General features: G+C 36.8%; 1 protein-coding gene across 8 annotated transcripts in view; it reads right to left on the reverse strand.

Moving 5' to 3' along the window:
- The window catches only part of PPFIA2 (PTPRF interacting protein alpha 2), a 283,735-nt gene that overhangs the window by 192,716 nt on the left and 63,917 nt on the right, over window positions 1–27,102 (reverse strand). The window lies entirely within an intron of this gene.

Genomic DNA, 27,102 nt, shown 5'->3' on the forward strand with positions numbered 1-27,102 from the left:
ACCTCCCTCCACCACAGCCTTGCAAAGTGATTATGCTAAGCATCCCAGTTAACCAATAAAACACAGTTTCATTTCAAGCAAGCATGCACAGTGAAAAACAGAGGACCTCTTCTGACTAACCTGAAGCATGCCTCGTGTTCAGTTTATAGCTGCATTTGATAACAACGATAATTTTATCATTTCAGTTGCTGACAGCTATGTTAACACATACAACTTGCTTTAAATAACACAAAGGTGGCTTTTTTGTCGTTTTGACTGTCTTGTCTAGAAAAAAGAAACTGTGCACTGCTTTCCAAATCAGTGGTTTTTACATTTCTTAATTTTTGGTGCTATTACTGGGGAGAAATAAATATTTGTGAGACTGTTTACGGAGCTATAGTCAGTTTAAATACAATACACATTGTAAGCGTCTCTTTTCTCATTTTTTTCCTAATTTTTTTCTCCTCTTCAGTCTGAATATCTCTTGAAGAAAGGTTTACCTGATATTGCTAAGTATAAGGTTGGAATTTTTTTCTTAAAGCCTTACTGTGCTTAGCAAAGCTATAATTACTGCTTAATTGATTAGCTATACACAATATATTTTAAAGAAGTTATTTTTTAAAGTTGGTAATACTTGTGAACACCTGCACTGAACATTCAAAAATCGTTCATCACATTGTTTCTTCGAACACAGATCATTTGAACTACATGAAGATAATAAAGAAAGTAGTATTTGAAGAACTTGACACCGTTCAGCAACAAAAAATAAGTGTTCAATGTACAAAAATTGAAAAGTAGGGTTACAGAATAGGGTAAAATTGCAAAGTGGTTGCAAAACTAACTTTGCATGTTCTGTCAAGCACTTTGTATTTTATTCAAAAGGTTTAAAAGAGACAGAAAACCCACTTAAGAAATAGTACTTTCAAAAGGAACTTGTCAAAATTCTAAAAGCCTGGTGAGTTGCCAGGCTGCCTATGTTTTTTATTCTGTTTTATCTTAATGCTTTTAGCAATAGGAGATAATGCAGCTTCTAAAGTAAAATGTCTATAAAAGGAGCTGGAAAAGATGCAGAGATGTCTGTCTGTTTAAATGTGTATGTCAGAGTGGTACATACTGTAATAATATTTTGTAAGCCAAAGAGGAAAAAATCTTCTCAGCTCCTACTTGTATCTCCCAATTTCTTATAATTACCATGATATAGCTTCTATAACATTTACCAAATCAAAGCAAAACTACTGTCTGGAACATTTTCTTAAGACCTAGATTTCAGATTACAGTGCATTCTCCCCTCTTTGATTTCTCTTCCAGAAGATCTAGATGCTTGTATTAGCAAAGAGGCCCCTCAACTGGTCAAATGAAAGATATCAGTTTGTTTATAATCTGAGTAGAGAATCTTTTATTATGAGCTGATACTTTCTTCTTTATAATATGCCTACCAAAAATGTGCTATTTCCCCACAGTGCAATGAATAAAGTTTCTTTTATGCACATTTAAAATGGTTTGCCCTAGAAGAAGAAGGAAGTTTACATCAGAGTTTCCTCACCAAATACGTAATTTGAAGAAATCATGTCCCATGTACATTCCTCCAATAGAAAAGTACTTGTAGTACTCAGTAACTGTACCTATAGCTCAAACTTCTCTTGTTTCAAATTTCCTAACTTTTAATCCTTGCTTCTACCAGGGATATAGAAAAGTCAGTTCATTTTCTGATACTAGTATGTTCTAAATCTTAAAGTAGTTAATTCACAGTTAAAAGCAACTTCTTTAGTCACAGTTATAATAATACCTTTCACAATCATAACACTACTGCTATATTTAGACTTGCTAGTTCCTCATTTTTTCCTCTAGGTCTGCACATATTCTAGCTGTAGCCTTCCACTGGGAGCTCTTACTGGGATGACTCTTCACCATGTCTTGGCTGCCTGTTACTTGAAAAATGCTTTTCAAATTACTTTTCTTGGTCCTTTATCTGTTGTTTTGGCTTTCCTGCCAGGTGAAGAAATTTGCAGTTAAAAAACTTGCCACCAATTCCACCACCAAGAAAAAGCAACAGCCCAAACAACACTTGCTTTTCAGTTCCAATAAACATAACCTCCCTATCTAATCAGTACAAATCTGGAGAGAAGGCATAGCATTGTAACTGTTCTAACTCTCCACTAACTTCCACCTCGTGAAGAAAGTTAATGACTACGAATTTTCTTCTAGCTCACTGCAATACAGGCAGCATCATATTCTTGTAGGATCCTCAAGGAACCAGAATGTCATTTTGGTGTAACACTCAAAATAGATTGAAGACATTTGTTTACAGCAGCCTCTTCTGAGGAATATGAAACTAGCCTCCTGTCAGGAAGTGGTTACAGCACAGGTAAATTCAGTAAAGCATGAACTGATGGATGGCAGAATGAGTGCTCACAATTACAGAAAGAGTCACATTTCAGAAAAGCCGGCAGCCCCAAAGCTGGGATTCAGCAATCTCCTCGGAACAGGAGCTGGAACCAGGTCTCTCATGTCTAATTGAATGCAACAACTAAAGAGGGTATCAAGCAACATGAACTGAAAGAGAGCAGAAAATGGAACTGAAAGAAACTGAAGAGACCAAACAGGGCAAACACACCTAAAGACTATGGCTACAGCTCAGTGGTAGAAGTACTTACAGTGGATGCAATCCCCATCCAAATATTTTTTCTCATGAATCTTCCAACTAATGATTAAATTTTTCCATAAACTGAGACTTGTGGCGGGGGAATAAAAAATCTACATGAAAAGAAAAAGTTCTACATGTTTAAAAGTATGAGACATGGGAATGCTTCTGAGATAGTTTTAGTTCCAGTTACTTTTGAACTATGTATGAGTTATCAAGCGCTGAATCGGTGTCGTATGAATTATGTTGAACTTTACATTTTAATTAGATACTACTCTCCAAAATTTTCAGTGTGATTTTTTATTTAATGCTTTTAAGTGAGGTTTTTTTATGAATAGCCTATGATTTTTGATAGTAGGTACAAAACCCAAAATATTATAGATACATATATATATATATCTGTGTATGTATATATCATATTATTATGTAAAGTACTTTGAAAATTCAGGGACATTAATACAAACCCTTCTATTTCTGACTGCAGAGACAGGATGCACTTTTTTAAATTGATGAAGACACTTAGCTTTTTACTGTGCTAGTGTTTGTGATATATAGTTTTTCTTCAGAATATGCAGTGCAATATAAAGCAGATGTTTTGAGTTAAGATTTCAATCACCAGCTCTTATTGAATTAGGTGGATAATTATCCAGAAACAAAGACTTTATATCACATATTATTCTCATTTCTGTCTCTATCAGGGAAAACCATGTTAAAGAAGCATGCCTTACTCCAGGAGCAGTGTGAGTGTGATTTTCAGAACACTAGAGAGCTTCCACATTAAACCACTATCACTACCACTTATCATTTCTACTTCACTGACTCAGAGAAACCCTACTAATCTTCCAATATTGACAACACTGTACTTGAACTGTTGTTTCTTTATTATTTTCTATTGTAGACATCAAAATAGAGTATCATATGATATGTTACTCATCTGGCTTAAAATACCCTGATTTTGCTTTAAACTGAAAAATGTTAATGTTTAAAGACTTCTATTCTCCAACTATTAATGGCTGTAAATTATGTTAAACCTTTACCACAGTTCAGAAAAAAAGATATTCACTTGCATATTAAGTTTTAATGATTATATTCATGAAGTCACACATGAAATCTAATTTTTTTTATATACGAATTTTAGTTCCTTTCGGCTTATTTAATGAAGGTCTATGCCATAAATACTTTTTTCCCCCGTCAACAAAGCAACACAAAACCAAAATCTGATTCATATACTTTAAAGAATGTATAAAACTTGTGTAAAATGTTTCAGAAACTAACCCTTTCTAGCTGGTATAGCTCCCAGAAGGCAAAGTGGGAGAAGTAAAGACTATGAAACATAGAACAAGGGATCTCTTGTTCCCTTGCAGGCTTCTCATACTAACAGAAAATCCTTATAGAATTTAAAACTGGTAGAAATAGACCAGCTTATCTTATTAATAAATAAAGCCTGTTTTACATCTGTAATTAAGAGCAAATTATCAACATTTCCATCATTGGTCTTTGTTGCTTTTGAGTGTACAAATACCAACTTCTACCAGGAAGTGTCTCACAAGAAAAAGTGCTGGTACCAAGGCAGTATGAACTTGTGATCCCTATTTAATGTCTGAACATAAGGATTTGTATAACCCTTGATGACAAGTACACTGCAGAACAAAATATCTTCTCTTAGAAGTAAAAACTATATGTCTGAAATACTAAAGGATAAAACATGTCCCAACAGGTTTATTCTGTATGATGAATTCCTTCTCAAGCATGAGAGCACTGGGAACAATGGCAAAACTTTCACAGGAAGTGCAAATATGAATACAATTCATTTTTAAAGTAATCTTGCTTTGTTGCATATACTGAAATATTTTACCAAGCATTGCATTTATTTTGAAAAAAAACAGAGTCAACATCAACTATTCAACTTCAATCTCTTATAACCATTTTTCCTTTAAATGGCAAACTTGAGAATTCATTTAAGTAACAGCAAATCTATGCTATGAAAGGTCAAAAAAAATTAAAATTTCTCATTCAATATCTAAGCAAGTTTATGAATACAGTTGCTCATTCAGAATGCATTTTGTATAACCTATTAAGTATGCAGTCCATAATCAACAAATATGGAAGGCAACCATAATGACACTAAGTTCAAAAGATATTGTTTGATTGCTTGTGCAGGAGCAAAATTTCCCTTTCTTTTTTATCATCTATCTATCTATCTATCTATCTATCTATCTATCTATCTATCTATCTATCTATCTATCTATCTTTGTCTATCTATATTTATTCTGGACAAGCAATTTTTGACCACAGCTAGGGTTCCAGCACAGCACTACAATATTCTGGTCATCACAGGTGTAAGAATTAATTCTCCCATTCTGAAGACTTAACAGTTAAATGGTTCTATATCTGACTCCCTTTCCACATGGTTCAACAAAGCCAGGATGGAATATCCAAAGCACCATTCCATTTTTCTTGAAACAATTCAAGTTCCCAGCACTGGATCTATGCTTCCTCTGTATAACTTGACCATCACTAAATCAAGATTGTACACAGAGGCTTATTAGGTAATTTAAATGAACTTGATATAAACACTGGTTTTATCTATTTTTAAGTTATGTATTGATGACAGTTACTGAGTGAATCTAAAAAGGAAATGTAATGAAAACTTAATGTTTGTATATAGAGAAGTACACTGGACTTTAAGCACAATGTGAGAGTTGGAGGAGAGGATGGCAGAATTGTGAGAAAGCCTAGTGAGCCAAACCATAAAAAATTGAGAGAGTTATCTCTGGAAGTTAATTCATATGTGATATGAAAAGATATTTACTTTTCTCCATGACTCTTGCGTTTTAACTACCAAAAGCCCAGATACTAAGCTATATTGCTATACATAATGGTCTTCTACAATTCATTGATGCCAGGACTACCTTTCTGTTTTCTGACATGACTATAGATTTTATGAAAATTCTAGATGATCCTTGGAATCAAAGACAATTTTTTATATAGAATCAAAGAAGTGACTGCCTTTATGAACATTTTTAACATTTTGGTCAAATTTAACATTAACTCTGGACAAATCAAGACCAAAACCTTCAAAGTAATGTGATCCTAGACAGTAGAAAAGAAATAACATAAACATTCAGTGTGCTATTTCACCATGTGTCGTATCACTTAAGTGTCACTTGTGTTATTTGTGCTTTAAGTTGATTATATTGCAACATTATACACAGTGGTATCATGGCACTGGCCAAAATATGAGTAGTTTCTTATCAGCAAATTTAGAATCTAAATAATGTACATTACTGCAAAGGATCACAGTACATTAAGGATGAGTGAAATTATAAAAGAACACAAGATGATAATCATTGACTATGTATCATCAGCAGCAGAGTGGCTTTTTCTTTTTAATTGAACATCTTACATTATGTGCCTCATCCTAAGGATAAAAATAGGATGAAAGCCTATGAGGGAAAAACAGAAGATACAAGTTTGAGATAATGTGTTCAGGCACTACAACTTACTGTGAAAAGATAACCTCTCTAATCTTCCTATGCTTCCTTCAAAAAAATACTTTTTCTTCCTAACAGTATTATTTTATTCATTTTCATTCTGATAATGTATTTTATACTGCAATTGTTCTGCAATCTTTACATGGAGATGTATCCTGTTCTGGAAGTACAAAAAGTGTTCAGAGAGTAAAGTACTAATGAAAATGAGTAACAGAATTTTATCTAGGAGGTAAAGACTGTTAGGAAAGCTTGTGCCAAGGCCATTGTCTTTGTTACTTATTTCTATTTCTGCTCCATCTGGAAAGTATCTTTTGTCATAATGAGTGATGCAAGTTGCTAAACTTTGATCCTTTGAGTAAGAACTTACAGAAATGAATCATAAGCTAAAATTCATGACTGATGAGTCCCATACTTTGCATGGGAACTGGAAATACTCTCTTGACTAAGTACTGTGGACAGGTCTCACTGTTGTACACTTAGGAGGCAAAGCACTTGGAGTGACAAAGTTTGAAAATGTCAGACCTGTTGCTCCAACTTTATTCCCAAAATGTAGTCTCCTAAATACAATGTCAAATTCCCTTTTATAGCTAGATACAAGCCATAAAACCTTTTCTTGCCTTTTTTTTCCCCTTTAAGTACATGCCACAAATCAGCAATAACATATTGGCTTGAAAAGACCTCCAGACTTCGCTATGGTACACATTTCTTCATTGTCACATACAGCCGCACATCATGGTAGAAAGCAGAAAGAGTCTCTTCTAAAAAGGTAACCTATCTGTGCTTGTCCTTAACCTCTTGATGCCTTGTTCCCTTCTAAAAGTGCAGTGGCAGTGTTTGTGTTCTGATAGTGTCTAAGATCATCCTTCCAGCAGAGAAAAGATAGGGGACTATAAAACAGCCAATACCATCCTGAGGGCAAAGGGCTGTTCCAGATCTTGACTCAGCACACTTCCATTTCCCCTTACAAACTATTATAAAAATATAGAATGATCCAGGAACTGCACAGCTATATTAACTAGAAGCAAATGTTGCATTTTTATGTGAAAAAAGATCATTATATACAAATATAGCTGAAAGATACTTTGCCAGTGATATAAAATGTGAGTTCCGCTGAACTGATTTTTTTTTTTTTTGTTATTATTTTTTTATTTTTTATTTAATTCACAATTCAGACTTTTGGCAATCATAGAATATGCTATGCTGATTAGTGTTGGTTTAAAGTTGATTTTCAGTTACCCTCCTTATCTTCCTGGAAATTCTAAAAGAAAAGTCAAGAGACAACAGTATAAAACCACCATTTTTCCAATCTTCAGGCTGAATGGTTTCAAAACTTACCATAATCCCAAAAAGAGACTTTCAAAGTCTAATTCTTTACAATAGTCACCTTTTTGCTTTATTAAACATGCTTTGAAGGGAAAAAAAAAAAAAAAAGTAGGATAGGATATTAAGTACGATAGTATTTCTAGGATACAGGAAAAGTAAAATTATTATTTATTTTCTTTCTGCATTCAGTCAGGATGATTTCAATATTTATCATGCAAGTGACTAAGCAGTATTATTCACGATTCATCTTGCCATGCATTTGAAAAGTGCCATAAACTTACATGCAGTGGCCTGTATCTGTTCTTTAAATTCTTATGGCTTAATCTGTATCTCAAGGTAGAAAACTGAGATGAAGATGGATTGATAATCAACAAATGTGTGTGCCAATATTAAATTAAAATAGAACTGTTATTATTAAGGATCACAGTCTAAAAACCTACACTTGCACAGGAAAAATAGCTACTTGACAAAAGCATAAAAATGTAATGAAACTTAAATTAAACAGGGTACTGCTCTCATCTGACAAAACCTCGTCCCTTCTATACGGGAGCAGATGACTATTGCCTGGTGTTCTGCACTCACAGCTCATTTTGAAAATGTTGAAAGCCTAGTGGTAAGACTATAAAGTCTCTAGATCAAAAGAAAATTATTCATGGGCAGAGAATCTCAGGTGGAATGAGAGCAGAAGGAAAGCTGGGAATTATGTGGCTGCTACTGAGCAAGGACACATTGAAATTTCCTTACCAAAGGAAGGTAGCTTTTGCATTTCTTTCTTCCATGGAAGCAATGGCAGAAATGAACCTGGGCATCTTCTGGTGGGCTTTATTTGCAGTGGAAGTGTCGGTGTCTCTTGTGTGTTGCCACAGGCTCCCTTTACAGTCAATAAAGACAGGCGCTTTCAAGGGGCACTGTTTCTGACCTATTTTAGATGTCTATTTTAGTTTGGGATGAATCATACTACAGAGGTGGGAGGCAGTAAAGACAGAAATGCCTGCGCTCTAGATATCTGAAGTTAGGTGCAGTGAATCCTACCCTGGGAGCTTGAACTGAATGTTAAACAAGTTATCAAAACATGACAAGAAGATATTATAATCAATGACAAAACCCCCACTACTGTTTAAGTACACCTGAGGGAAAATTACTATCAGAAATAATTATTTCTATAGCTATGTGAAACAAAACCAAAACCACACAAACCCCGAAAATGGCTTTTCCTACTTTCCTGAAACAAATTATGTGAAAAGCAACATCTGCAGCGAAAAATTCACAGTCACATCTAGATTAAGTCTGCTGCTACAATCACAGGGAAGATTAACATCCCAGACCAAGATACAAAAAACTATGGAGCATGGAAAAAATAACTGCAAAATTATTTATGCTTTATTAAAGGATATAATGTGACATAAACAAGTTAAATCACATAAGGTTAAATAATGAAGCAACCTCAGGCCAGGAAGTTTCTAATTCTTAGTACTATATCTTATGCTTATTTCACCTTCACTGCAGCATGAACATGTTTCTCATGAACATTAATCAGAAATTATAGACACTTCTTACAACTCAAAGTCAGAATTCTTTTTTAGAACTTCACAGAATTTCACATATTATATTTCATGCAATTTCATGCAGCAGCTTAAAATCTTGATTAGCATCAAGCAGTGATAATGCTAATTAGTATGTTCTTAAAGTGGCACAGAAAATCTTAAAAAAACTGCAGATCACTATACATTAAACTTAAAATGTATACAAAATATAGGTACCTGTGGTAAATGGAATAATATAACCATAATATTTGTCATGTGTAGAAAATGAAATAATTACTTACTAAAGTAACTAACATTAGCACATTAAGAATTTTCTTTTAAAGAAAAAAAAAACAAATTATATCAAAAAAGAGCCAACTACAGGTTTTACCCACATTGTCCATATAAAGATTTAGTCCTTTCCTGAGACTGATGTAGGATATATTCTCAGCAGTACCTTATGGGAAAGATGACCACAGGAAAAATTATACATCATCTTTCCTCTTCACCCATTGGCCTCTCTTCTCTAAAGAAAATAAATAGATAAATTTTTAGTGTAACTCCGCTACAGAAGTTACATTTTACATAAATACATCCTGATCTCTTTAATCTTTAAATAAACAGTGCTAATCCTGATAGCCTCTCTTCACTTAAAAATTCCTTCTTAGACCTGATCATTTTCACTATCTGTGTCTACATCTCCAGATAGTAGTTTGCCATGATGGAATATACCTTGTTCCTTCTCAGCACAGCCAGATGGAAATCAGAAGGAAATGTTTTATCTTACTCCTACTCCTGTCTATTTACCAAAACTCCAAACCCTCTAGCTGGTGCAAGGAAAGCAGCACTGAAATTGCAGTTAAGAGTGGTGTCCTAAGATTGAACAACACTGCACCTCAAAATAAACAGGTGGCATATAAACCAAATTAGACCTGCACAAATACAATTTCAGACACTGACCAAGAAAAGATATTCTATTAAATGGCAGGACAGGTTTCTATATTTGCATAATCTGTTTAAGTGAAAAGTTTAAGATGACCATGAACGTGGTTTGACAGACAAGCGAGAAAGAACAGTTGGGAAAATAAATCGCAGATGAGTCAACAATTAAAATAAAACTTGTGAATTTATTTTTAAAACATTTCTGATGACTCATTCACAATTATCTCCCCATAAGCTTCCATTGTATACACTCTGTAATATCTGAACAGATGAACTTGGTTTATGTGCAGATTAACCAAGATATTTCATTGCTTCACGTGTCTTTGAGCTGTTCACATATTAAAATAACCAGTGAACTCTTACATTGTTTTACAAGAAGCTTCAGAAATTCTTCCTAATTTCTGAAATTTTATTTTTGCAATCAATGCATCTGAAAGGAAATATACCAAAGGGTTATTAGAATACAAAATGTTCACTTTGCAACACTGAGTGCTGTACTTGAACTGACATGTTTGATCAAGTTCCATGGTTAAAAACATCCCTTTTCATAAGGGCTAAAAATTAGCTTTTATATTACCAGCAACCAAAAACGCACACAAATCTCTTTCCTGGATACCCTTTAAAATAACTCCTTTTTCAGTTCAGTTGTTTATTGCTTCAGTTTCGACAAAGATCATCCTCCCAAGCAATCCCATCCCAAACATTACCGTGTTTCACTGTTACTGCCCATTTCTGGAGTTGCAATTAATGGAGCAAGAAAGAGGCAGGCATAATGTGTCAAAGCTAAAACAGAAGAGGTAACAGAGTTGGCATGGAGGCTGTGACATCATTAGAGGGAAATGAAAAGCTATATTTATAGGAGTAAACTAAATGTGCTTGGGAAAGTTCCCAGTTGTTGTGGCCAACTGGCACAGTAGAGTACACAAATATGTTAGTCAACACTGAAGTGTCCAAAGAGCCTGCATGCAAACTGCTTATTGGGAATGGTCCCTGCAACAGTCCTATTCCCACACCATAATTAGTAACTGCCTGGAAAAATGTATAAATTTGTGTGAATGAAAAGTGTGCCAGAATCTGGGCCAACAGATTACTACTACAGATGATTGTGTTTGACCATCCAGGAACATTTGCCAGTACTGTTTGATTTATTTGCATATAAACACGCTAAGCCATTCCAGAAGGTTTAAAGTTATAGAATATAGTAAAAGATTTTATGCATTTCCAGTCTTGCTGTTGAAAATCACTTGGTGTTTAGGGAAATTAGAGATAAGATATGAATTATAAATGCCAACCATTTTTAAAACTTCAGTAAAGATATATCAGACTAGATGCAGCATCATAGCTGCATTTTTGTCTGAAGAGCACATTATATTTGCAAAGAGAATGCAGATTGGTACCATGGATAATGGTTACTTTTCATTTCACTCAGTTATCCCTAGCTGCTGAAGGCCACTGCCTTTTGTCCTTTTGCTGGTTGCCTGGGAGAAGAGGCTGATCCCCACCTGGCTACAACCTCCTTTCAAGTGGTGGCAGAGAGGGATAAGGTCACTCCTGAGCCAGGCTAAACCACCCCACCTCCCTCAGCTACTTCTCATAAGTCTTGTGCACCAGACCCTTCACCAGCTCTGTTGTCATTTCCTCAACACACTAAGCACCTCAATGTCATTCTTTTAGTGAAGAGTCCAAAACTGAACACAGAATTCATGGTGCAGCCTCTGCAGTGCTGGGTACAGGGGGATGCACTTCCCTGGTCCTACTGGCCCCACTATTGCTGATCCAGGCCAGGATGCCATTGGACACCTGGGCAACCCTGGCTCATGTTCATCTGCTGTCACTCAGCACCCCCAGCACCTTTTCCCCTGGTGTGGTTGTGCTTCTTATCTTATGGAAATAGAAAGATGTAGTTGCACTTTGGGGTTGGCTTGTTTTCTTGATTTGTCAGGTCAGTTCATCATGAAAATTCTCTAGATTACTGTATTACCAGACTTACTTCACATTTCCTAAAATGTACCATAATGAACTACTCTGGATGATGACACTCTTTGTGACCTGAAACCTTTTCTTCTGAAAGGGTTTTTTAATTATTGACATTCTGATATTGCTCTTAAAATAAGAAAGTACTGGATTTCTTAGGACTTGGTCTTATAAATAACTTAACCTTGCTAACACCCATACAGAAAAATCTGTATTTCTCTATAGTGCAATTGCATCTCAGTGATTCAGTCTCTTTTCTTCTGTGCAACTTGAGGTTCTTTTTTACTTTTTATTTTATGTATATCAGTAATTCAGACTGACATTGGCAATTTGTGACCAAAACTACTAATTTTTCATCCAGCATGGTATTAGATGATTAAAGAATTTTTTTCATTCTTACTGGGAACTCTTGACAAGTGCAAACCTTAGATGGTCTCAAGCATTAAAAATGGAGACCTTGTGTCAAGACAAGCTGTTGATGAACTGTTAAAGAGTTACAATTATGACTTTTTCAAAGCATGTTAGTCTAAAGCAGAGGCAGCATGGCATACTCCAGAGAAACATCCAACTGCTATAGACAGAACGCAGGATTTTTCTCATTCTGCTCCCTTTCCACATTGCAATATCTTAACAGCTGTAATCAGCGGCACAGCAGAATTCAAAAGACAACCACCTTCAGGAAGTATTCCTGATGTAATCACCAAAATACAGATAATAATCCTGAAGACAGTACTGCATAAAACTGTAGGTGCCTCTACTTGAAAAAACTGAGATTTTATAAACTTGATTTATTTTTTTCAGTTTGCCTGTTTCACAAATTATTTCACCCTTCAGCAACTACAAGCAGCTGACTCTGGAGAAGCAATTTTTAATTAAAACCTGTTTCTCCCCTTTTTGTTTTAGTTAATGATTGCCAGGAGGTGTTGCTAACCAGAGGCCCATTTCAATACATTCTGAGAATACTCATATCCTATCACCTTCCACAGAAAAGACGGGTGCTCAGCATCTGCGGTAAGTGGGAGGACATGGATATTTCTCTGACAGCTGAGCTGTGCTAAGTGAAAAGTCTCCACTGATAAGTCTTCATTTTTTAATTAGTTCTTCATTAAAAGAAATTACTTCCAGTAGTGAATAAAATTGCCCTAAAAATCTAGAAGTACAGAATAGAAATTACTCTGTCTGTTATAAGAGTAAATAACTTTTGACAGAATGTTCATAATTTAACAATTTTCAGTGTTTCCTAGATCAAGTCTTAAAGCTGTAATATTTATGCTTTCATGATAATTTGCTTCATGATTGGTTGGGGATTTATTACCTAAGCTTAGGCTCGGATCATGTGGCCAAATTCAGAGCACTGAAGGTTTTTATTCATTCCCTTAAGAAAAGAGTGATTAATTATGATGCTTATAAAATGCTGCTGTAAAAACTACACCAGACCTTTTCTATCAGAACAGTTAACATAAATGTTTCTGTTCTATGGATTTGGTAGGCTATACAATGAATGTGTTTTGGTTTATGCATTGATAAACATGGGGTTTATTTTGTTTACTGGCTTGTTTCTCTTTATTGGCTTCTTCAAGAATCTGGTAAGCTAGTTTTATGGAAATTATTAAGAAAATGTTGCTTTCAGTAAAGTCTAGTTGGCTCTGATCTTTAGATGTTTAGTTGTGAAGATGAAAGAACTTAGGAGTTGTGTCTAAGGCTATTCAGACATGTTCCAATCCACAGAAAAATCAAAAATGGTACAGCTCTGTGCAGCCCTTTTTGCTTTATTAACTGTGATGGATCAGCCCTGGAAACAAACAGAGAGAGAAGAAAATACTTTTACTCCTTTCCTCCAGCTGATACAGAAAACACCACTGACCTACACCCTGAAACAATCACACCCCATGAACACTGCAGCTTTGAAATGCATCCCCTAATAACTTACAGTTAGCAACTAGGCTATTTCAAACAAATGTTCTACCATATGAGTAGGTTTCAAAACAGTTACAAAGCAAAGGCTGGAACCTGGTGGAACAGTGTTGACACAGAATATTTACTGCATAGATATTGCAAAGATGATGTAAGGGAAAAAATGGCTTAGATTGAAAGATAAGGAACTTTCCCCCTGAAACTAGGCTACATAAATGAAAGGATGAGGTAACAGCAGTGGACTGTTTACATGACTGCCATCAAAAAAAGACTTCTTCTACCATCCAAGTGACAACTTAACCCTCTTGAACTGGGTTTTCCTTGTAATTCATCATACAAGCATCTTAATGTACATGTAGGTACAAATTCTAAAGGATTTCTAGCACAATGAATACTAAGAAGCTTTATATTTTTCTATTTCAGCTAATAAAAAGCCAGAGCTAGTCTTTTTCTATGCTACTTAATCAGAAGAGGGAAGGTTCTGTGAGCAGCACATGAAGACATCAGCACCACGTGAGGTGAAAAAGGTTCACAGCAAAACCCAGAATGCTTTTTGATTTCCTACTGCTGAAAGATTAGGTAATTGGAAAAGACTTACAAATATTTAAATATTACATTGTGCACTGTGTCTTGCACTGGGTTCCTGCCAATTAAGACATTTTAAAAATCAGTGTTCTATCATGATTATAAAGCACTAAGAAAACAAAGTTTCATCTTCAGAAAGATGAGAACACTTTCTTCAGGAAGAAAGACAGGAAAACAAAGCCAAAAACAAGTAAATAGGCAGATACTTCAAAGGAATTCACCTTATGTGAAATATGTAGCATTTTCACTGAATTGTGGCTGGTTCTAAAACAAAACCAATTATCCCCATATGACTTGCAATTGCAAATACAAAGAGGAAAAATGTGTGTATAAAACTATTCATGCCAAAATAATTTGTGAATCATCCTATCAAAGGTCACAACAGAGTTGCATGCTGGCCTTTAAACAGAGGCTTTAGAAAAATGCTTAGAAAAGCCGCTGATATACTTACAAAGAAGAAAAAAACACCTAACCTCTATGGTTCAAGAAATTATTTTAAAATATTTATCAGCTTACATGTAACTTATCTCATAAAGCACAGGTTCAATTCCACACTAATCTCAGCCCAGTATCATGGCTCTCCACATACAGTAAACAGGCACAGCATGCTGTGTATCTGAGCTTAGAAAGTGGCCTCTCAGACACTAAGTAGGCTTTCCTTTAAGCATATACATATCCTATTTAAAACGTAAGGGCCCACTTTCTAATCTCTGCCAAGCAGTGAGTGCACACCTACAACCACTCAGCACCGCATGGGAAGCTGGTGTTTTCCCAGAGGTACAGTGCTATATGTCACAAAATCAGCAAGCACTCAGGCACTTAATCTTTAGAGAATAACCAAGTTGATGCAGATGCTTTAGAGGCCTATATTCATTTTAATGCACACGGAAGGGAAGATTTACTTGCACAGCTCATTTTATCCCTAGCAAGAGTCACTTGTGAGATGACATGAGAAAAATGCTCCCAGTGGAAGGTGGCACCTGTGTGTGGCCAGCCCAGGCACGGGCAGCGCTGGTGCCGGAGGCGAGCGCTCACCTGCCATCCCTCCTGCCCACCGAGAATGCCCTCCATCTGCAGAGGGGAAAAGGGGCTTGGCACAGCCAGAGACAGACAGGAATTCTGAGGAGATGCAATGTCTTTCTCTGGAACAAACGATGTCTGCCAGGGCTTCTCCCCTAGCTGCTGTTCTGCCGCACGGGACTTGCTTCTGGGAGAAGAAATCCCAGCCGTGAGAGATGGGTGCTGGCTGTACAGTGTGGATTGCCCCATCCATAACTGGTGGTGCGGATCAAAGAAAGCCAGGAAGAAGCTTGGAATATATTGCCCTGACTTGCATCAGTGTGTCAGCTTTATATTTAAAAAAAAACCCAAATCAACAAGCTATTAAAACTATTCAATATTAAATTTTAAATTCAGACTATTAAATTATTAAAGTTTTATTTTGGTCTGTGGTCCATTACTGTTTCATTGCTCTAACTTGGAGGCAATAAATATAAACTATATAGAAAATAAAATTTTTCTGTAAGCCATATCTTGATTTTTTCCTGTCAGAAAAGACATGACAAAGTTTAGCTAATTCACATGTATAGTCCTTCTATAGCTAATGTAAACAGATATAATTTTAGAAATCCTTTGTGCTACGCATTGCTTAAAATTAGTGATAAACAGCTCTAATGGAAGACAAGGCAATTACAGAGGAAATAAATCAGGGGTCCTTTGAAGTGTTATTATGCCTGTTAACAAAATTAAATAAATTTATTGCATCATTGAAGAGAAAAGGCAGTAAGGTAAACTGTTAGCTATTTTTATTACATGTATAAAATGTTTCATCTGGAAAAATATGGGACATAATTTTGGATTATAATTTTCTTAGCTCAGCAAAAAGGCCAGGCATTAAGTCATTAAAAGTCTCTGGAGTTCCAGTCTTGCAAAAATATTTGCACTTAAACAGCTTTAGGTAAAAGTTTAAGAGGAGCCTTCAAAATCACTGATAGATGGGAATGCCAAGTACTTCCCATGAAATTTTTTTCAGTTTGTTTTTAGACTACTGAACTCATTAAAGTAGCAAATATACAGTCTTAATGAACTGAACTTTAAAGCTCACAAGTGGGACAAGTATTCATATCCCTTGTGAAAAATTTGTACAGAACTGTGTGTCCTTCTGTTTCATGCAAGAACTGTACAAAAGACATAGTAACGTCTGTTCTCTAGAGGTATTACTGTGTACATGACATTTGCAACAACACTGCTGTAAAGTGCAATGAGGCTGAAATTTAATCTGAATTGTTGCTGTATTAGGAGTACCAGAGTATGTTTTAAAATTTCCTCACTCTTTGCAGGAAAAGTCAGTACTAATGTTTTCTGTTGAATTTATTAATGTGAAATTCAATCATAGAGTACCAAAATATGCAAATTCTGCCATTTGTTACCAGCATTCTTGATTCACGACATAAAAAATCATGCACTGGTGATCTGGGAGAACACGTTTTCTCCTTCTCTGCAAGTGGGTGGCAAAACAGAAAGAGAAGCAAGCGCATGACAAGGAAAGCAAACTCTGGTGGGAGTCACCCCTGCTCCTGAGTCATGGGGCCGCACAGAGCACCAGCAGCTCCGCACAGGTGGGGGATCTGTCACGCCCTGTCAGCACCCTGCCCGGCCAAACTGAGAAAACCTCCAGCAACCAAACAGAAACAACAAAGTCCCCAGTCAAGAATGATAAAAAAATTGAAGGAATAAGATCTCTGACACTGGGGAATTTGTGGCAGGTGCAGAGTTTCTCTAGACTTCTGTGTCAGAAATAATCAGCTTGCACATAACACCTGTATAGATGTGCTGTATTCTACACAAATGCTGCAACCTGTCAAATGCCCACCTGCAAACACAGCCTGCCTGCAGGAGTGGAATCAAGGAAAAGGACTTGTGGGCACAACTGAAAGCCAGTGGATCTCAGAAATAACTGTGATTTTTAAAAATTGGGGCAAAAATTGCTCTATATTGAAGCAACTCAGGTAAACTGAAGATTATTGACTCAGGGGTTTTAAGATGTAGAAGCAGTAGGCAGCAGCAGCAGTGACTGTGCTTCCCAGGGCTGTGACAAATTTACAGAAATTTATCAAAGGTAACACACAGTACAGCAGGGAAATTCTGCTTTCTTGGCCACACAAAGACTATGACCTACATTTAAGTAGTTGATGGCTGCTTTCTTTTGGTTCACCAGATAAAAGACAACACCTTAACATTCACCTCAGAGAACCATGATAGAAAGCTTTACCCAGCTTTAGGCAAGGAAACATTTCCCTATGAGCATTTGTAAAATTAGGTGCTTGGTATAGAATGTTTAAACACAGCTTTCCTGTCAACTTACATGTTTTAATGGCCTCTTTGGATGAGTATCAGTCCTGACATTACATAATACTGGGCCAAATCCTTGAAATGATTTTGATACACATAATAAAAGATAACAACTATTCCTGGTAGGAATACACATCCCACAGCCTTTCACAGTTTTGAGTAACTCTGCAAAACCAGGATCATTAAAGAAACTAGAATTTTTTATATTTGGAGAAGTAGAGGAACATAAAGATTTGGGGGTTTTTATGATTTTGTTTTGATGTATTTGCTGTGCACATTAAAATCTGAATATTATGCTGTAATAGCAGTGCATATAAAAAGAGAAAACACAATAAAACAAAACTTCAAGCAGTGTTCTAAATAAGAAATAATTAAGCACAGGAGAAAAAGCTCCTCAGATAAAACAAACATAACATTACACCACCTTCCTTACAACTCCAGTAAAGCTGTGGCTCTTAGATTCCAGGCAGATGTATTACTATGTGTGATTTCAGAAGGAGGACACATCACACATACCAAAAGAGGAAAAGCTGTTTCTAACACTAAGAAACTTTTCACACATCTTAAACATGAACAGACGTTGACTACAGGCAATGACTTTCTCAAACTAGACAAAGTGGCATGTATACTCATTTATAGTATTTTGCCTTTTTCACAAACAGAAATTCACTGTTGCACATTACAATTTGTAGGCTTCAATACTAGCTCAAACTACTAATCAAAATTATTTGCTCTGCTGCACTGGATTCTGATTTCCAGTGGCTGAGATGAAAATACATCTTTGTTTCTGCTGCAAGCATTTGTTTCAGAATGTCATCTGATAGCTTTTTGAGCAACATAAGAGAGAAAACATGCTTCCCAAAACTGCAAAGCAGCAGTAGCTAAATAGGAAAAACCAACAAATGCCAATCCCACTAGAATAGAATAGAATAGAATCACAGCCTATTTCTGTGATTTTTCACTTTCAGCACTAAGTAAGTTCCAAGTTAAAGGATGGTAATTTACCTGCATGCAAAGAATACTTAGCATTCCAAGAGAAAGTAAATTAAAAAAAAAATAAAATCAGAGCTTACCCAAGTGCTAATTTCTATCTTTACTTTCAAGTTTTAAAACAGAAAAATACTCTTGCAAATAATGCACCACTGACAAAAAGGTAATTTCTAGTGTAAATAGATAGTCAAACTGTCCTTCAACATTTCTGGTGTTTTCTGTGGAAGTAGGTATGTCTAAGCGAGGTTAAAGGGCATACTAGACTCTAAGATATCCAGTCTTCTCTTCTTGGCAGCACTTGCATTTTTCTGTTACATTTGGCCAAGAGATCTCCCTCACTGATCCTTCAGATGAGAGTGTGATATACAGTGTGCATTTCTTTTGATCTGTGTTTACTGGAGCTAAAACATAAGGACTTTAATATATGCTTTTAGCCTAAATACAAACATTAGCAGAGCACAGACAAAATACACTTACCAGGGTAGGAACAAAGGTACCACTGTGGTCTGTCATCTTAGCCTACCCTCAGCAATAGTAAGAACAAGCTACTTTCTACAAAGAAAACTACAATTAGAAGTGTTTCAGGAAGCCATCAGATATAGTCCGACTCCTTCAAAAGCCTAAAGGGAATCTTTCAAGAACTTTTCTTTTTAAAGAGTGATTCACATATCAAAGCATGTGTTTCAGTCTGATTCAGTGCTTACTTTAAATACACACCATTTGACATGAAATAATAGTGACAATCTATGGCTATATAGGATGGCTGGGACATTTAATGGGAATGTAAAATTTGTTTTCATGGTTATCAAGTTCACTCTGGTAATACAAAATATTTCTAAGTACTTTGGTAAATCATTAAGCTATTCATTTTGAACTCATTTATACTAAGAAAAACAGTTATTGCAAAACGTTGTATGTTGGAAAGAGACATATAAATATAAATCTGTTCACTTCTCATTGAATCAACTCCTGGAAAATATTCTCTGCATATATATCTATATAACTGAAAATATGCATCTGTACTATACATATTTGTGTATGCACATCTCTCCTGCTATTAAGTGATAAGATAAAATAAATCCTGTACTTATTTCCTAAGCAAAAGAATTTTTTGTTTCCATACAAAGGTTTTATTTCTGGCATACTAAATTCTCAGAGTCAGTGTGATGCAGCTGCCTGACAGATGCTGGTATTCTTGCTGGGCCTGTTTTGCACTCTTGATCATGGACATGCAATACCAGGCCTGATTTCAACAGCTATGTTGTTCAGAGCCATAGAAACTACATTGAAGGGTCTCAGCGTGCCACATACACATGAAAATGAAGTACAGTGAAAAAGGTGAATTTTTAAGTGCTGATTGATTTTGATTTTATGTAAACAAGTGATACCTTGAGTAAATTGTTAAGTTCAGATAAATTTATCACCTCATTTCCTTTTAATGAAGCAGTTCTAGCTGGCATTTTTATGACTTAAATTTGACATTTATGGCTTAATGACTCTGGAAAATAAAGCATGAAACAGAACTGGTACAGAAAGATACACACAAATATCAAACGTAACAGAAGAACAGAACAGAAAAACTGCAATTCCCCTACATCATAATAACATCTAATATAACAGTGACTGCTTACAACAAATGCACTATAGGCTTAAATCCAGGCTGTAACAGCTCTCTCTACCACTAAGGACACTTCTGTGTCTTCCCTTTAAAAGCCATGGCTTGGGTCTAGTGAACAATTATATAAGATTGTATAGCTAAACAGACAGCCTAAAATAGTTTCTTCAGGAAGCATAAACGTCAGGAATTAGCCTCAAATCTAGTTTTGTCACTTTTTCATTCTGGAGTATGTATAGAAAATTCACCTTACTTAATCTTATTGCTTATCTACTTCAGTAAGTCCTGAAATTATTTTTATGCCTCCAAATAATGTCCTCATGAATTCTTATGATATTACAAAAGAAATGTATTACCTCATCTTTTTTTCTTTTCTTTTTTTTTTTTTTTTTTGTGATTACTTTAATTCTCAGTGGTAAAACTATAAGACTACAACTGCTGTAATATGCAGTGCCCAAGCTGAACTGAGTGGTTTTCAACAGGATTTTGGCTGTTCTGCAGAGTGGAACACATACCTCCACAAGATGGTGCTCTTTCTTAAAAAATCCAACTTGATTGTGCCTAACGAGAAAATGCCAAGAAACTAAAGGTTCAACTCCACCTGTGCAAATATTTTCAATTATGTGATGCTAAAGCCTGCATAATAAAACGTTTTGACTAGTAAACTATGAAGAAAAACACCTGAAAAGAACCAATTTGCTTGGGAACATGTGATTTAAACACTGTAGTCTCTAGCCAGTCCAGCCAAGGTCACAAAAAAGGAGTTTTGTGTATTGTTTCCCAAGATGATGTTCAGCATGGCAAAGTTCTGGGAAGCCAAAGGAGCTCGACAGCAGTTCTGCAGCAGGGGCAGTGGGTGTCAGGGTGCTGGGTGTGTGGAGCTGCTGCTGCCTGCCCCATGAGGAGTCACAGCTCCAGAGCTCTGCTGTGTTCTGGGGAGCTTCACCCCACTCCTTTTATGAGCTACAAGGGTCGCCTACAGAAGTGTGTGATGGCAACAGAACTGGTTTCAGAGTGCCAGACAGGATGTGGGAAGCCTGAAGTTAATTCCCTATTCTCTCTTTGAACCCATCACTGAGGAGCTGGCTCTGATGGGCTCCAGACAGATTTAGACACACTCAAGTCTGTAACAGCTGTGATTTGTTCCATGTAAAACCTTCACTGCAGCAATAGGGTCATTTCCAGAGTTCAGGAACTCTACAGGGCAGGCAGAATTGTCAAACCCATGTTTTTGATCTCCATTTTGTTTCTTCACTAGGGAAATATAAGATGATTACATGTCAGAGTCCTGTGGGAACGAGGTTAGCACAAATCCAATAAAGTTGTGTGTTACTCATAGGGACAGATAGATAACAAAAACACACATAGTAAAGTAAAATATTAATAGACTGGTAATGTTCTGCTTTTGATGAAAAGTACAGGCTTTGGTGGGAATTGTGCTAAAATCTCTGAAACCTGAACCTCTGATGATGCAATGAGGGATGTGTCATATTTCTTGATCTTAGACCATTTTCATTAACTTAACAACATTTGCAGATGTTGGCATTTGTTTTCCCTGAAAAGAATTTCCACTTGTGACCTGAACTGCCCTTAGTCATATGAAAAAATATTTTATCAACAAATAAACTTGAACTGTAATTTGTAACAGATACTGTAGCAATCATATTTTCACAGCAGAAAGTCTTCATTTTGCCAAAGTGATATGAAAACGCAGGCTAAACAGAAAATAACATTGCATGACATTGGAAGTAGGTACTGGGCAGAATCAAAAGGTCAAAGACATGGATAAAATACTGCCTTAGGAGTGAGAAGTAGAAGTACTCTAGATAGGTAGTGGGGAAGCTAGAGAAAAGGGTGATAAGGGCGATTGCAGGAGCAATTTCCATTTAAAAAACACTCTTCTCCCTCATCCACCCTCCCCATTTAATCATCTTTCCTTACTGACACCCAACTTCTCCCCTTGAGCTGGCAGGAAGGGTTCAACACCTGACAATCTCCAGGGCTTACAAGCAGTTGCAAGGACAGAGATCAAGCATCAGAAGTCCAGAGACCAACACCTACCCCTCCTAATGCTGTCAAGAATCACCTACAATTTTACTCATGGCGTCACCAGTGCCAAGAGCAGCAGGAAAGTGTGCAGCCTGCTGAAAAAAAAAGCAGAACTGCAGCCTCTCTCCCTGGGCACAGGCTGAAGAAACAGTTCCCTGGAACCAGATTTGTGCCATTCTCTTTGGTCCCCTCACAAAAAGTAAATTGAAAGAGATTCATTCGCATACCTGAGCTAAGTGATCAAGAGCAAAAATAAAACAGAGGAAAGCCTCCTTCTATGTCTTTTGTATTGTGATGGCTGTAATTTGCACCAGCTCACAGAAAACACACAGTCTGATCTTTTTATCAGTGGACTCAGCCTAAGAAGAAACACATGTCAATTTTGCAGGAAACAGCTCCAGGATGCTCTATCCATTGTGCACACTTTTTTCACCTGTCCCCTCTCCCTGCAAAGACAGTATCCAAAAGATGCCAGCATGTGAAAGGATTATCACCTGTCCACAGCCTTACAAGTGCCCACTTGAACACAAAGCCTAACTTGAAGCAGTACCTCCATGCCCTTAGGAAAGCAGTTTTGCTCCAAGCATGTGCCAGCTCCTAAGAGCTGTGAACTGCCTCTGATGCCACAGGATGCTGCTATTGGCAATTTCTTTCACTCCCTCTCCTGGGAGCAAGGGAATTGGCCTTAGGTGGCTCAGCCTTTCTGAAATCAGATGTCAGGTATGCTTACTACAACATCCTTTTCTGATCAATAATGTTCAGGATGACTAATGAGTCGCAGTGACTCAAATTTCAGATAACTTAGTCTTTGTGTGTTCTAAGGGGGCTTGGTAGTGACAGAATGACCCAATAATTATTTGAAGTTACAGCACTGATGTAGGCCAGGAAGGCCAAGGAAGTTTTCAGAGTTAATGTAAATGTCTCAGTAATTAATACTGCAGATAGCTGGTTTCCTTTAGCTCTCAATTCTAGTATTGAGAGAGCTCAATTGGCAGGAGATTTTCCAACACAGCATGCAAAAATACCAGGAGAGAGAAATGGGGCTTCACATTCCCCCAGCCCCATCAACCTGATGATGTGCAAATCCTGCAGGTCTCTCTAGCTGCTTCACCCTGAATTCCAGACTTACCAAGTTAGAAAACAAACCGTTTGTAAACTCGAGTGCTGCAAGCTCAGCGAGATCATGTCATAGGAATCAGGAATTCAAGTTGAAGCCTCATACTGAAGGGCCACCCTCACCACAAGATCTAAGCTTTTTCTCCATTCACAACAGAGTGTCCAAGACCATCTATAGATGTTCAGCATCTAAATGCACACCAAGATTGTAATTCCAATTAATTCTGATTCAGTAGTAGGTGTAATCAATAAACAACTCCAACCTTTGAATGAAAAACACCATGCTCACTAACTCATACAATGAAGTGCCACATCTACTCATTTTTTGAACACTTCAGGGATGATGACTCCACCACTTCTCTGGTCAGCCTGTTCTAATGCTTGATGACTCAGTGAAGAAGCTTTCTTAAGATCCAGACTGAAATTCTCTTGGTGCAGCTTGATGCTGATTCCTGCTGTCCTGCTGCTGGTTGCTTGGGAGAAGAGCTAAAAGCTAGAGAGATGAAGTCTCCTCTGAGCCTTTTCTCCAGACTGAAATGCCCCAGCTCCCTCAGCTGCTCCTCACTGGACTTGCACTCCAGACCCTTCACCAGCTCTGCCATCATTCGCCAGACCCACTCCAGCCCCTCAGTGTCATTTAGTTGAGAGACCCAAAACTGAACACAGGTTTCATGATGCAGCCTCCTTACTTACTCCTGCTGGCCACACCATTGCTGACCCAGGCCAGGATGATGCCCTTCTGGGCCCCCTGGGCACTGCTGGCTCATGTTCAGCCACTGTCACCAGCACCCCCAGCTCCTTTATCCCTTGGGCAGTTTCCAGGCACTGTGTCCCCAGCCTGTAGCACTGCATGGGGTTGTTGTGACCCAAGTGCAGGACCCAGCACTTGGCCTTGTTGAACCTCATCCAGTTGGCCTCGGTCCATTGATCCAGCCTGTCCAGATCCCTCTGCAGGGCCTTCCTGACTCCAGCAGATCAACATCCTGCCAAAGTTACTGTTGTCTGCAAATTTTTAATTTTAAATTAAATATATTAGCAATAAGGAAGCTTAACACAAGCACACAGGACTTTTTTTGCATCTCACTAAATTCAGGCAAACATATTCTATGAAATTAAGTTAAATGCATTATCTCTTGAAAGATGTTATCAGTAAAAATACCAATAGTGGAAATTGCTTTGTCTTGACTAGATGCTAAATTGTACATGTAATTTCTTTTATCATGGATCACAGAATCATCCAATATGATTATAATTTTAATTTTCTTCTATTAACATTGTTTGGCTCAGCCATAAAAATGATCTGGCAATGTGTTAAGACAGTCCTTCTGCAACTTTGTTGCAGATATGCAGTAGAAGTTGTTTTTATGAAGCAAATGGGGATTTATGGCAAACTTTAAAAGGAAATCAATGAAAAGGTTTTGAGAGAAACTCCTGTCTCATTTATTTAGTTTCAGTACAATGCTACTGTCTGTACCCTGATTATGCTATGCTTTAGGCACACATAAGCACAATATGTATCATCATTTAGACAGGATAGAGAGGGAAACAGAATAAACATCAACCATATATGCTCCCCCATGCTTGTTTTCTTGCTTTTCCACATGTAGGCACAGCAAGAGGAAAGACAAAAATCCCAGCTCCTAATGTTCAGAGATTTGTCAATGGCAGTTTTCTGCGGCTCACACGCAGAGTGAAGCAGCAGAGGAGACAACTGCAGAGAGCAAGTCAGGAGTGTGAAGCCTCAGAGAGCAAAGCCACAGGGACAGAACAATCCCTTAAGCAGCTGGGGAGAAGAGGCAACCAATTAAACAGGGAGCAAAGAGGAGCAGGAAGCTCCATGCTAGCAATATCCATTATATTTTCTCTTGTATTTTTGATGAACTGTGGAAACCAAACATGTGGGGTTTTTTCCAATGCAGAAATATGGAATAGTCTGAAGCCATACCACAAAATAAAAATCTTTTTTTATCAGCAAACTACATTCTTGAAATCAAATGTAGGCTCATGTTTAAAATTAAGGTTCTAATTTTTTATATTGTTTTCTGTAGCCTTGAAAAACAAGCAAGTAAGCAAAAAAAGGAAGTTATTTTTCTACTGCCGAAAGTAGAACTTCTATGAACCATTCTCCTTCATTCATACATCTTACTTTCATTCCTCTCAGTCTGGATAAAGTAATCAAGTAGTTGGAAAGATCTACTCTAGAGCTGGCACAGTGTGCATGTTTTGCTGTGTGTCATGATGCACAGGAAAATTTCAACCCTTAAACATCACTTGGGATGCTGGTTTGAATCTGATGCAATGAGAAGTTATACTACTCCTCATCATGATGGTTGGTTAGAAGATCAATGTAATGCAGAGCTGGATCTTTTTAAGTCTAAGACTAGCAGTCTCACAATTTTATCCTGTGAGCTCTTGTGAGCAGCTCTTAGAGACAAAGGCCAGAGAAGACAAGGGAAATCCTACAATTACCATGCAGGGGAAATGACAAAATATCTCCTGTGACTTTGGGGTGGCCCTTGCTCTGGAAGAGATAATGAAAGATACAGCTCATGTCTCCACAAAGTCCAAGCTGTGTTTAGTCAACAGCTCCTAATAATTCTTTCCAAGTCTCTGTGTAATTGAGGACTTTTATTTGATGATTGGATGGAAAAGTTTATCCAAATTTGGGTTCCAAACAGCTATTATTAGTAATAAAAGTTACTGCAGCAGGGTGACTAATATGCAGTGAACAATTATTCACTCACTATATCTCTACTGCTGTTTTTTACATCTGTGAAAACTGTTTTTTTTCAGTATTTATTTAATGTTGTGGGTGTTCTTACTATTTTATTAACAACTCTTGGTTGTTCTTTTTCTGCAAATGCGTGAATATTCTCATCTGACATAACCAGACTCGTTTACTTCTTCACCTAACATCAAGCAATTTCTGATGTCATCATTTACAATTTTAATTACAAAATTCACTTTTTGTAACTAATAAAATTTCTCTTATCACTGAACATCCCTGTTAGTAAATTCATCTACTAAAAGCAAGAATGGCCCAGGAAATGTATATATATTCTCCAGAAAAAAAATCAGGGAGAAGTAATTTCAGCACTGCTTTCAGATTTAAAAGACACATATTCAATGCGGACATATTATGCAAAGATTTGAGTGTACTTGTTATGAGCTGCTAACAGCATGTAGCATCTTCTTTTACAGGGCTTTTGGATATCTGCCAGTGCTAGTCACAATAGATGCCTTTAGAAAGTTATGTGTTTTCATTTTGCTCCTATTGTACTATAGAATTGCAACAATATTATATAAAACTGTGACATTTATATGGCAGATTCTTCCTTCACTTAATAAAGGAAACATTACAGGAGTAGTATCTAAAATGAGATACTGGGAAAGCAGTATATTATGTATTTCTCAAAATGGGATGACTAGAAATGAGGGTGTTCTCACAAGGTGGCTAATGTATGACCAAAAGGGAAAAGATTAGGGGATTCCCAAAAGACCTCCATTAGAGTCAGGTATAGACTTCAAAGCATAGCTCTTTAAACTTAGCCAGAGAGGCAGGCAAAGACATCTCAGATTCCTTTTTGTATCACAGGCAAGGTCCTC

The sequence above is a fragment of the Parus major genome, chromosome 1A (assembly GCF_001522545.3).
Source record: "Parus major isolate Abel chromosome 1A, Parus_major1.1, whole genome shotgun sequence".
Classification (NCBI taxonomy): domain Eukaryota; kingdom Metazoa; phylum Chordata; class Aves; order Passeriformes; family Paridae; genus Parus; species Parus major.